General features: G+C 58.2%; 1 long non-coding RNA gene across 2 annotated transcripts; it reads right to left on the bottom strand.

Annotated features, from left to right (window-relative positions):
• Positions 1-591: 591 nt before the first annotated feature.
• On the bottom strand, positions 592-3,738 carry LOC135307161 (uncharacterized). Of its 2 annotated transcripts, XR_010367886.1 has the most exons (5): positions 3,369-3,738; positions 2,357-2,494; positions 1,911-2,155; positions 1,287-1,452; positions 592-776 (listed from the first exon to the last, which is right to left on the bottom strand). It is a non-coding gene; the product is annotated as an uncharacterized LOC135307161 (long non-coding RNA). The 2 variants fall into 2 exon arrangements; XR_010367885.1 differs by lacking the exon at positions 3,369-3,738 and having other exon boundaries at positions 2,357-2,551.
• Positions 3,739-5,493: the final 1,755 nt, after the last annotated feature.

The following is a 5,493-nucleotide window of genomic DNA, read 5'->3' as shown; positions in this document are numbered from 1 at the left end:
TTTAGAGGGAGCCAAACATAACACTCAGGGAGCAGCAACAGGGCTGAGCCATCTTCAGTGTGTGCTCACCATGTGTCCCTGGGGGAACAGATGAGGCTTGGGGGCAAATGGCCTCTCTGCTCATAAGAGATCTGGGAGTGCCACAGGTTCAGTCTCTGTCGGGCTCTGAGCTCACCCCTCAGGCTATGAAGGACTTCCTTCAGAGTCCAGCCTCATTCCATTGATCTCAAGGCATGCACTTTCTAGGTGGTTTCCCTCTTTTCCTGGGCATCGCCCTGGAGGAGGTCCAGGCCCAGATGATCCCCCAGAAGGAAATGTGCCCTCAGCCCAGGGACGCTCAGCATGGGCTCCCCCTTCCCCTCGGGGCCCCGCCGCTGGGCACAGCAGCCCCTGCCTGGCTCCTGCCTGCCCACACCGTGGCCATCCACGGCTGCTCCTGGGCATGGAGCTCAGTCAGTGCTGGTGCCGGGTGGGCTTTGCTGCTGCTACCACATGGACATAGCTGTGAAAACTATTTCTTTATTTAAACATAAAATGTGGGCCAAGCCCTGCCCTGCCAGACAAGGGCTGCCCACCTTCAGTCCTGGCCAGGGAACAGGACCAGGGGGCTCGGGGGCAGAGGGTCTCGTTGAGGAGGGGTGGATTTGGGGATGCCTTCATTATGGTGGTGCAGCCACGGCAGGGCAGATGGGGGCAGAAGTGGATAGCTGGGATAAATTGTCAAGTTGTCGTTGTCTCTATTTTTAGGATCATCTTCTGAAGATGCACAGGAGCACCTGTGGAGAGAGGAGGAGGCTGAGGCCCCAGCTGCCAGTGGCACACAGGGACCCTCGTGCACAGCAGGGCCCAGAGCTGGCAAGGCTCCCCAGCACGGCTGGAGCTGCTGGCACAGCTGGGCCCAGCTGGACAGCTGCCCCTCAAGGCCCCGGCCAGCAGGGCACGGCTCTGGGCAGGGTCCCTGGCCAGGAGCGGGCCCCAGAGCGCCTCTGCCTTTCAAGGGCAATCTCGGTCCTGCTCTTTCTCCTCCCCACCTCCCTCTGCCTCTGCCCCGTGCCCCTGGGGCTGCTCTTGGCCAGGCAGCCTCAGTGGGAGCCAGCTCTGGCTGCAGCCCCAGCGGGGCCCCCAGGACAAGGCCCAGCAATTGAGAGGCCAATGGAAGCTCCGCAGAGTCATTTGGAGAATCATGGACTGGCCACAGCTCCGCTGCAGACTCTCTGGGAATGTTCCCTGACTATGAGCAGCCTTTAAAGGAAGCTGTTTGAGGCAGAGAATCGCAAAACACTCACCATTTTCTCGTCCAGCAATACCAGATTCCTGCACAGCACATCATCAGGCACAGTGCCGCACCAGCCACAATGGCCATCAACTTAATCAAACAAGGTGTTCCCCAGCAGAAAACTCTTCTCATGCTTTTCCAGATGATGTCAGAATGTGTTGAGGTGCTGGCTGCATCTGTGGGAGCAATGGGGAGCGTGAGCCCGTGCTGTGCTGCACTGCTGAGCTGGCAGCACAGTGGATACGGGCAGGATGTTCTCTGTTTCCCCCAGAGCTGGGGCCTGCAGGCACTTTGCTGCCCTTTGGCACAGGCCTGCTAATTACCCAAACCCCTGCGCCTGCACACCGTAATTCCTCTGTGCTGTGCCATTCTGCTCCAGGCAACACTTGTCGAAGACATGGATAAGGAGAAGGAAAATGGCCAGCATTTTGGAGCTGCTCCAGGGCCCTCCCTCCTGTAAAGAGCGGCCCCTCCAGATGTTCTCAGAGACTGGGAAATTGCAGGGGATCTTAGGGTGTGCATGGACTGTGGTGCATGGATGCCTTCCCGCTGTGCCAGGCACGGCGTGTCCAGATGTGCAGTCAAAGCCCCCGGCTGCTGAGTCCCAGGGGAAGGCTGAGGGAAATGCACCCACCACGCTGGCTGTCCACACCACTCAGGAGTTTTTCCAGATGTTTGGATTCCTCCAGGGATGTACTAGCTCCTATAGGTTTCTTCTTCCTTCTTGGAGGACCTTAAGAGAAATATTTCCATTTCCCAGGAATGGATCCCACAAAACGAGGGCTCAGCCTGTGGGGTCAGCAGGCACACGCTACTCACCCCTGCCATGGGAGCTGGGCCTGCGTGCAACATCCACCAAAGTCCTCCCTGCAGACACACCTGTAACACAACAGCCACAGAAGCTTCTGCCATCTCTGCTGATCTGCACGGGCACCACTGAGCCGCAGGAGCGGTGAGGGGATCGTGCAGGGCGCGGGCACACACGTGCATGGTTCTGTGCTGGCACCTGCAGCGATGCCCCCCTGGCCCAGCTTTGGGCTCTGCGCTGGCAGCTCTCCCAGGGGAAAGGCCTTGACCTACCCTCAGCATCTCCCAGAGCCTCAGTAATGGGTACGCGTTGGGAATCCAGATCATCTCCATTCACAGGATAGTCTTCGTCAACAGGATCATCTTCGTCAACAGGCTCATCTTCATCATCAGGATCATCATCAGGTTCATCTGCAAAGAAAGGCAGGACAGAACAGTTCCTTTGACCCTGCTGAAGATTCTCCTTCAGGCCTGAGTGGCAGTGAGGGCACCTGGGTTCTTGGTGCCCTCCAAGGCACTCCCTCAGCTCTGCCTCCCACTCAGGAGCAGGGGCAGGGGGACCTCGTGCCTGTAGTGGCCCCACACTGGGATGGAAGGAGCCCCTTGCAGGGCAGTCGGGGCAGAAAGGATTCCCTGGAGCTGCCAGCAGCTCTAAACCCAGCCCCGGGCAGGGCCAGGGCTTGGCAGTGGCAGCAGGAGCAGCTCAGGCTCCCTGGGGTCGGTAAAGGAGCTGCAAAAAGCTCAGCCCTGGGGCACAGCCCTGGGCCCGGCCCCTTCCCTCTCTGCTCTTCTCCCTGGCTGCACAGAGCACATGGAAGGACACACTGGCATTGCACATGGGAGGAAGATGGACAGCTAAATGCTCCTTCCTCCCACGGGCAGCAATCCTGTGAGATCATTGCTGGGTACAAGAGTACAAATTTGGAGGCCAGGATTTCCAGAATCCATCAAACTTCGGAGGATCTTAAGGGAAATGACAAAGGAATATTACTCTGGACAATGATTACACTTGGATAGTGATTGCTCTGTTAGCAAAGGGTTGCTGATAACCTACCACCACCAAGCTCCAAGATCCTTAAACTGTGCTTTAACAAATGACGGAAGTCACGTTCCCAATCTAGAAAGGAGCACAGATGGGAACTGTTCCATGCTGTGCTGGGATCCCCTTGTATAGGGAACCGAGCACTGCAAGGGGGTCAGGTAATGCTGTGTGCCCGCACTGCCAAGCAGCAGAGAGGGCAGCTGAAGCCTCAGCAGGGCTCAGGCCCAGAGGCACAGCAATTACCTCCGGGGCCTGTGCCTGGCATCGCCTCCCTTCCTGCAGCAGAGGCTGCCATAGAGCCACTGCTTCCTCTGGGAAATGCTGCCTTCAGCACAGGCTTTCCTTCCATCTCTGCAGAAAGAAGAAGGCAATGCTGCATCAGGTGAGGCTCTTCCCCAATGGGAATGTGGCATCTTCAGGAGGCAATGCTTGTCTCAGTAATGGACAAGATTCAGGAGAAAGACCAGGTTATTGGGGCCGCTCCAGGGCCCTCCCTCCTCCAAGGAGCTGCCCCTCCAGATGTGCTCAGAGACTGGGAAATTGCAGGGGATCTCAGGGTGGGCATGGCCCCTGGTGCAGTTTGGGCAGCCTGTCAGCTGATGCCAAATGCCTTCCTGCAGAGGCTGGGCAGAAGCTGCAGCCAGGCCAGGCTGGGAAACAGCCCTGCAGGGCGTGAAAGCAGCAGCGGGGCAGCGAGGCTGCCATGGATCCCTTCCCGCTGTGCCGGGCACGGCGTGTCCAGATGTGCAGCCAAAGCCCCAGGCTGCTGAGTCCCAGGGGAAGCATGAGGGAAATGCACCCACCACGTTGTCTCTCCAGGTCACTCCAGATCCTGTCCATCTGTTTGGATGCCTCCAGGGACTTCCTGTCTCCTATAGGTTTGTTCCTCCTTCTCGGAGGACCTTAAGAGAAGTATTTGCATTTCAGGTGAATGGATCCCATAGAACCAGGGCTCAGCATGCGGGGTCAGCAGGCACACACTACTCACCCCTGCCATGGGAGCGGGGCTTGTGTGCAGCAACCAGGAAAGGAGCCTGAAAAGTCTTTGCTGCAGATACACCTGTAACTCAACAGCCACAGGAGCTCCTGTCACCTGGTGCCTATCAGGCTGTCAATGATTATTCTTTTAGGAACATTGACAACATACCTTCAGGAGGCTTAAGAGGCTGAAAATCTTCATGGAGCCAAGCTGCTGGAGAAGCCTTCCTAGCATGCTCGTCTAGAGGGGAGCACAGATCTGATCAGAACCCATTTCCATGGTGTGCTGGGATCCCCCTCTGCCTTTGGGAACTGGGCACTGCAAGGGGGTCGGGTAAGGCCGTGGGAGCCAGATATCAATGGACAAGACCAAAGCTGCACAGGGGCATGGGGAGCTCTGGACTGGCTCTGGTCACTCTCCACCCTCTTTGCAGGCCCTGTGCAACATCCCTGGAGTGATGGCTGGAGGAGCCCAGAGCCCGTGGGGGCTCTCTCCCTCCCACAGAGGAAATCCACACTAAATCCTTGGGGGAAACTGCAGCAGGCAGTGCCACAAGTGTCCCTCCCAACCTCCGTCCCTCCTTCTGCTGGGACAGCTTCCGCAGCCCAAGGGCACACATCCAGGCTCTCTCAGGACACACTGGAGCCTTGCTCTCCCCCTCTGTCCTTTCCCCACCGTGGGCACCCTGTGCAGTCGCTCCCAGGTTTCAGGAAATCTGTCCCATGGAGGGGCCCCAGCAGGACTGCTCAGTACCCGAGTGCCCTGAGCCTGCTCGGGATAATTCCCCTGGGCTGTGCCGCTCTAGTCCAGGCTGTGCCTGCACTGCCAAGCAGCAGAGAGGGCAGCTGAAGCCTCAGCAGGGCTCAGGCCCAGAGGCACAGCAATTACCTCCTGTGCCTGTGCCTGGCATGGCCTCCCTTCCTGCAGCAGAGGCTGTCAATGAGCCACTGCTTCCTCCAGGAAACTCAGCCTTCACCACAGGCTTTGCTTCCATCTCTGTAGAAAGGAAAAGGGACAGATGAATCAGGTGGGGCTGTTCCCCAATGGGAAGGCGGCATCTTCAGGAGGCAATGCTTGTTGAAGACATTAATAAGGTTCAGGAAGTCATCCAAGCTTTGGAGCGGGACCAGGGCCCTCACTCCTCCAAACCACCACCCCTCTGGAAATGCCCTGTGACCGGGAAGTTGCAAGGGATCTCAGGGTGGGCATGGCCCATGGTGCAGTTTGGGCTCCCTGGCAGCTGATGCCAAATGCCTTCCTGCAGGGGCTGGGCAGAAGCTGCAGCCAGGCCAGGCTGGGAAACAGCCCTGCAGGGCATGAAAGCAGCAGCAGCAGCAGCGAGGCTGCCATGGATCCCTTCCCGCTGTGCCGGGCACGGTGTGTCCACAT

This window comes from Passer domesticus, chromosome 9 (genome assembly GCF_036417665.1).
Source record: "Passer domesticus isolate bPasDom1 chromosome 9, bPasDom1.hap1, whole genome shotgun sequence".
NCBI lineage: Eukaryota > Metazoa > Chordata > Aves > Passeriformes > Passeridae > Passer > Passer domesticus.
The sequence above is the reverse complement of the archived record's forward strand: the minus strand, read 5'-3'. Positions and strand labels throughout refer to the sequence as shown.